This window comes from Anopheles stephensi, unplaced genomic scaffold (assembly GCF_013141755.1).
Source record: "Anopheles stephensi strain Indian unplaced genomic scaffold, UCI_ANSTEP_V1.0 ucontig223, whole genome shotgun sequence".
NCBI lineage: Eukaryota > Metazoa > Arthropoda > Insecta > Diptera > Culicidae > Anopheles > Anopheles stephensi.
In genome coordinates this window covers 97501-105293 of record NW_023405151.1, presented here as the reverse complement: position 1 = coordinate 105293, position 7793 = coordinate 97501, and positions in this window count along the sequence as shown.

Sequence of the window (7793 nt, the reverse complement as noted above, 5' to 3'; positions counted from 1 at the left end):
GCAGGGGCGGTCCGGATCGGTCGATACATATCGGCAAAGCTCACGCCTGGTGCCGGTATCACCAGTATGGCGTCTGGTCGTCTCCTACTTGTCCGTTGGGCTGGTTGGGGGAAACGTTGGGGTGCCTTTGGCGGCTGGGGCCGCTGTTGTTGCTGAGGCTGCCTCGGAGGCCTCTGCCCAACCGTTTGCCACCCAGGTGACAGGACGTCCCGATAAGACATCTGCTGCGGCTGAGGGCGGACTGCTTCACGCCCCGGTCTCTGCTGCTGCTGCCTTTCCTTTTCCGCTTCAGCGCGCAATTGGTCCTGCAACTCCAGCAACCGATGGTGGGCAGGACCGCTTGTCTCACGGGTCAGTGCCCTCGTGCGCTTTTGAGACCGCTTAACGGTCTTCTTACTGGGTCCAGGCTGGGATACCGCTTGGTTTCCCAAGCCCGTACCAACCGCGGAGGAGTACATCTCCGACACCGTCCGTGTCCCCATCCTATAGAGTTCAAGCTCTCGCCTAAGAACTTTATTCTCCTGGTCGCTGGCTTCCAGCCTCTCCGTCACTTGGGTCAGCCTCTCGGTCATCGTTTCCAGCTTCTGCAACAGTCTCTCGATGAGCTGGTGCGATCCCTCCGGCGCCCCATTCGAATTCACTGGTCGAACGGTAGCAGCCGTTGCTTCCGGTGAGGTCACCCTGCGTGGTGACGGAATCGGTGGTGTAGTGGCTGCGGTCCTCCGTGAGCCATTCTCCTCCCGCATCTCTTCCTCTAAAGAGGTTGGCTCGGGGGAGGAGAGAACCACCACCATCGGGACGGCGGAGGCCGGCAAACCCGAATTATTCTCCTCGCTGGTTGCCACTGGTTCCTGTGGCGTCGTGCCATGGAAAGCCGCCATTGTTCTTGGTGAAACCTCAATCGGCTCCAACACCACTCGTGGCTGAAGAGGTGGCTCACCTATACGCCGTTTCTTCACCACCGCCTTCTTCAGTGATTCCGGAACAACCGGAACATCAGATTCCGACTCCCCGTTGTCGGTGTCTGATCCCATCTTGAGTTGACGGGCGCAAACTATCCGCTATTTACGTCATCTCCCGCCAGATGACGAAAACCGGGAAGATTTCCTGCTCGCTAACACTTAGCAGGTTCGTCGCCTGTCCTACCACCCAAGTCTCCACGGTTTGGGATGGTTTCCCGTTGCAGGTGGGGGGGCGGAGGGGCTTCGGACACACACCACACAAATTTTCACGCACTCGCACTGAATTTCCCCTAAATATCCCCCTTTTTGAAAGTTTGCCAATATTCAGGCGAGGGTGGGGGGAAGTGGGGTTTGCGGTGTGCCCCAGAAACTCCTTGAAAAATTTGTCCTCCTCACGTTATACGGGAAAAACCACACCCCGGAATTTTCCGTACTTATTTAAAAATTTCCGCTCACTATTTCCCTTATTAAGGCGCTCGTCGGCGCTCTGACGAAGGGGGAGGGGGGGTATGGGGAGCGGGGACACCTCGTTTCACCACCAAAAGTTGCATATGATTTTTCTCAACACTTTCCACCGGTTTTTAGAATTTTCCGTACACTTTTCGAATTTTCCCGCCCAATTCCTTATTTTCCCTTATTAAGGGATTTTTTTCCCTTTCGGTCGGGGTGCGGGGGGGAAATGGGTGGCAGGAAAATTATCAAGATGTCCCGAAAATTATTATAGAGTTTTCTGAATAATCTCCACTGGTTTACACGATTTTATGACACACTTTTTCTTAATTGAAAAAATTTTCACTAATGTCAGAATTTTTTTGTCCCATGGGAATTTATTTTTGTCCCATGGGTCATGGGACATGTCCAATGTCAAATTTTTGTCACCACTATAAATGCACTTTTTTTGGTTATTTTTCACCGTTTTCTTTCCGGTTTTTTGCACTTTTTCACTAGCTGGCACTTTTCCGCTTCTTTTAACACCACATGCGTCCAGATCCGTTGCGTATTGGGTGAAAAAAGTGAGATCCGGAACAAGACGCCACGTGGAAACGTCACAATCTGGATTTTTCCCACACTTTTTTCCGGCCCAAATGGACCGATTTTCGGTCTGTTTTCACTTGTACCCACTAATCACGACACGATCTAACGATTTAAACCACTTCCGATTAGATCCGGACACTTTTTCTGCACGCTTCAAGAAACAGTTTCTTCTTCTTCTTCTTCTTCTATAGCCGGAATGTTTTTTACAGTTTTTTCCGCGTACAGACCACCGGCATCCACCGTTTTTCCGTCGAAAACACTAAATTGGCTCCCAGTCTTGCGTTTTCAGCGAAAACCGCATCCAAAACGGTTGCTTAGAGCCGCCAAATCAGTGAAAAACCCCCTCCATACAAAATGTATGGGGTTTTGTTTATACCACACTTTCACTGTTTTTTCCTGTTTTTTGGTCCAAATTCACTTCCAAATGATAACAAACGCCTTTTTATCACTTTTAAAGCACTCTGTAAAGAATTTAAACACTTTTTTCACCTTTTTTCGACAATTTTTTGCGCAGCTCACGGAAACACCACCGTTCGCTGTCAACTGTCAAACGCCTCTGCAAGCTCCACTTCTTGTGGTGCCCTTCCGTCAATTCCTTTAAGTTTCAACTTTGCAACCATACTTCCCCCGGAACCCGATTTTGGTTTCCCGGAAGCTACTGAGAGCACCGAATGTAGTAGCGTCTCCCAATTGCTGATTGGCATCGTTTACGGTTAGAACTAGGGCGGTATCTAATCGCCTTCGATCCTCTAACTTTCGTTCTTGATTAATGAAAGCATCCATGGCAAACGCTTTCGCTTCAGTTGGTCCTACGACGGTCTACGAATTTCACCTCTCGCGCCGTAATACCAATGCCCCCAACTACTTCTGTTAATCATTACCTCTGGGTCTATACAAAACCAACCAAAAGACTCAGACCGAGGTCATGTTCCATTATTCCATGCAAGATTATTCTCGGCCAACGCCAACCCTGGGCGGGTGTGGACGCTTTTGTACTAGCCTGCTTGAAGCACTCTAATTTGTTCAAGGTAAATGGGAGCTGCCCGGGCACCACGCACCGGCTCGGGACGTGCCCGACCGATCACGAGGTTGACGCCCAGGCACACCATTGTGAGTCGCAGCCGCGAGCTCGCGCACGAACGTATCCGGCGTGTGCCGGGCGCCCGCGGCGGTCGCGTGTCTGGACGGGGAATCAACTTCGAACGTTTTAACCGCAACAACTTTAATATACGCTAGTGGAGCTGGAATTACCGCGGCTGCTGGCACCAGACTTGCCCTCCACTTGATCCTTATTGAAGGATTTATGCTCAATTCATTCCAATTATGGACCATCGTTAGAGAGGTCCATATTGTTATTTCTCGTCACTACCTCCCCGTGCCGGGATTGGGTAATTTACGCGCCTGCTGCCTTCCTTGGATGTGGTAGCCATTTCTCAGGCTCCCTCTCCGGAATCGAACCCTGATTCCCCGTTACCCGTCGCAACCATGGTAGTCCTCTACACTACCATCAATAGTTGATAGGGCAGACATTTGCAAGATCTGTCGTCGGTCAAGCGACCATACGATCGGCATCCTTATCCAGACTTCAACTCAAGCCGCCCGGAGGCGATTGGTTTTACTAATAAGTGCACCAGTTCCACCGCCCGCAAGCGGACAGCGGTCCCGGCATGTTGCATGTATTAGCTCTGGCTTTTCCACAGTTATCCAAGTAACTGATGGGTGGATGATCTTGTGAATTATGGCTGTTGTACTGAGCCTTATGCGGTTTCACATTCATTTATGTTTGTACTTAGACATGCATGGCTTAACCTTTGAGACAAGCGTATATTACTGGTAGGATCAACCAGAATTCGTCTTCGTCAATTGCTTGTTCGATATTTTTTGTCTACCAGGGCACCAGTCCCCGCAGACTCTCTTTCTACGTTCATCAGGTGACACAATCTTTGTTGTGACCACTCTCATTGACCTGCGGCAGTACACCGACTCCACAGCGCCAATAACCACACGAGCAAAGGTTGTTCAGGAGGATGTCAGATTATCGATGTACATCGTACACCAACATTTGACGTACCGAGGCATTACACCCCGCACGCCCCCAACAGGACCAGTCAAGGCTCGCATACGACCTGCGACTTACTGCGGCTCCCTGAAGGTCCCCGTAGGACGACCATCACCAGTTAAGGTGTAGTTGACTTGTCAGGGCACGGTAGTCCCCACAAGTCCCCGATTATTCGTGGATATCGTCCTACGATTGTTTCTGACTCCTTTTGCTCCCCGCAGGTCCCCGTAGGACGACCATCACCAGTTAAGGTGTAGTTGACTTGTCAGGGCACGGTAGTCCCCACAAGTCCCCGATTATTCGTGGATATCGTCCTACGAGTTTTTGTGACCCTTGGGTTCCCGGCAGGTCCCCGTAGGACAACCATCACCAGTTAAGGTGTAGTTGACTTGTCAGGGCACGGTGGTCCCCACAAGTCCCCGATTATTCGGAGATATTGTCCTACGAGTTTTAGTGACCCTTTTGTTCCCCGCAGGTCCCCGTAGGACGACCATCACCAGTTAAGGTGTAGTTGACTTGTCAGGGCACGGTAGTCCCCACAAGTCCCCGATTATTCGTGGATATCGTCCTACGAGTTTTTGTGACCCTTGGGTTCCCGAACTTTGCTACGATGGTTCTGCCTCCAGAGGAGACTTATGAACACTTCGTATCATTTCTTACACCGAACCATGGGATCGCGAGATTGCTCCCGGATCCCTAATCACCTTACATTTTCGTTTCGTTTCCGTACACTACGATGAGCTAATTCAATTTGTTTGTTCGTCTGGCGAACGTTTTATTGCGGAATTACCGCGGTACTTCCAGCCGGGTATGGCTGCCGTACGACCTACAGGATAGATCATCGAACCACTTTTCGTGCATATTGTCCGTCGAGGGTATCACCTCGATACCCCCAACAGACCTTTGGACACTTCCTCACTACTCCTTGGAGCAGCAATCAGGGAACCATATAGTAGGAACAGCCGAATATGGAACTCTTTTCGTACTTTGGACACCTCCTATAACTTGTATGGCGACTTCGGGGACCTTCATTTCGTTCTCAGTTGGTACCCCTATTTCGGTCTTTGGACACCTCGTCTTACCCGTATAACTCACTTTAGGTCCACTTATTTGCCTGATATCTCATCGTGAACCCGTTTTTCGTACACCGTACACACCTAGGAACACCACATATGCGTTTCCCTTTCGATCGTGAAGTTTTCAAATTTTTCGATTTTTGGTCCTAGAAATTCATGAACGGTGGGAGACCAAAATTTTTCATAAAAAAAAAATTTTCACCGTTTGACCATAAAAACCTTCTTTTCGTACATACCCCATCATTTCTTCACGTTTTAGGCCATTTCTGAAATTTTCGCTTCGATAGTGTGTCCCCTATAATACAAAATGAACATTTTGCATCTCCCACAAGTGGCCATTTTTTTCCGCCACTGAAGAACACGACCTCGGGAACTCGGACCTAGGACGTGGCCATGTAAGTCATAGGCCACCCCAACTTTTGCAAAATACTGTTTCTTTTCACTTTTCATGATCTAAGGCGCGTTCCGACGGCGTTTTGAACAAATTTATGAGAAAAAAAATTTTGACCCTCGGACCAAAATTTTTTCGTTCGGGGCCCCATGGCCTATGGCCAGTATGGGAACTCGGGATGCCGATATGACAAAATTTGTCAAAAAATCACTAAAAAGTCGCTATGGCCCATTATTTAGAGCTTGTTGAGACCTTTCTAAAACACCTTGGTTGACCCCTGTCCGATAAGTAGTTTTCGAGATATTCGAGAAAATGTGATTTTTTGGGACTTAGAAAATTTTTGACCCGTACCCTAAGAAAAAGTGATTTTTTCATAGGACAATTTTTTCTTCGCAAATACTGTTTGGTTTCACTTTTCATTATTAGAAACGCGTTCCGAAGCCATTTTCATCAAAATCTCGTGAAAAAAAAATTTCACCCCCGGACCAAAAGTTGGCCGTTCGGTGCCCTATGGCCTATGGCCAGTATGGGAACCAAGGATGCCGATATGCGAAAAAGTGTCAAAAAATCACTTGAAAGTCGCTATGGCTCATTAAATAGAGCTTGTAAAGACCTTTCTAAAACACCTTGGTTGACCCCTGTCCGATACGTAGTTTTCGAGATATTCGAGAATATGTGATTTTTTGGGACTTAGAAAATTTTTGACCCGTACCCTAAGAAAAAGTGATTTTTTCATAGGACAATTTTTTCTTCGCAAATACTGTTTGGTTTCACTTTTCATTATTAGAAACGCGTTCCGAAGCCATTTTCATCAAAATCTCGTGAAAAAAAAATTTCACCCCCGGACCAAAAGTTGGCCGTTCGGTGCCCTATGGCCTATGGCCAGTATGGGAACCAAGGATGCCGATATGCGAAAAAGTGTCAAAAAATCACTAAAAGTCGCTATGGCCCATTAATTAGAGCTTGTTGAGACCTTTCTAAAACACCTTGGTTGACCCCTGTCCGATAAGTAGTTTTCGAGATATTCGAGAACATGTGATTTTTTGGGACTTAGAAAATTTTTGACCCGTACCCTAAGAAAAAGTGATTTTTTCATAGGACAATTTTTTCTTCGCAAATACTGTTTGGTTTCACTTTTCATTATTAGAAACGCGTTCCGAAGCCATTTTCATCAAAATCTCGTGAAAAAAAAATTTCACCCCCGGACCAAAAGTTGGCCGTTCGGTGCCTTATGGCCTATGGCCAGTATGGGAACCAAGGATGCCGATATGCGAAAAAGTGTCAAAAAATCACTTGAAAGTCGCTATGGCTCATTAAATAGAGCTTGTAAAGACCTTTCTAAAACACCTTGGTTGACCCCTGTCCGATAAGTAGTTTTCGAGATATTCGAGAATAAGTGATTTTTTGGGACTTAGAAAATTTTCGACCATGACATATATGAAAAGTGAATTTTTCATAGGACCAAAAAGTTTGTCCAAATAGGGTTTTGGTTCACTTTTTATGGTCAGATAAGTGATCCGATGCTATTTTCATGATCATTAGAGGGATTTCACGCTGTGACCAAAAATTTTCATACTTCATACTTGTCCCGGTGCCGTATATAGGAGGACCGGGGGAACATGTCTTCGTAAGTCGTGATGTTCAGTGACGGATTTCTGGGACTTAGAAAAAAAATGTGCTCTCAGGCACATTATATGTTTCATACACACATGATTTTCATTGTTCATACTTGTCCCGGTGCCGTATATGGGAGGACCGGGGGAACATGTCTTCGTAAGTCGTGATGTTCAGTGACGGATTTCTGGGACTTAGAAAAAAAATGTGCTCTCAGGCACATTATATGTTCCATACACACATTATTTTCATTCTTCATACTTGTCCCCGTGCCGTATATGGGAGGACCGGGGGAACATGTCTTCGTAAGTCGTGATGTTCAGTGACGGATTTCTGGGACTTAGAAAAAAATGTGCTCTCAGGCACATTATATGTTCCATACACACATTATTTTCATTCTTCATACTTGTCCCCGTGCCGTATATGGGAGGACCGGGGGAAGATGTGTTTGTAAGTCGTGATGTTCAGTGACGGATTTCTGGGACTTAGAAAAAAAATGTGCTCTCAGGCACATTATTTGTATCAATAATTGTATCCCCAGCCTTTCATGGGGAACTTTTCCGTATTCCCGGACTTGTACATTTTTCGGGTTCCACCTCCCGACAATGTATCTCTACTGTGCATTACGTACCTGATAACGCACGGCACCCATTGGG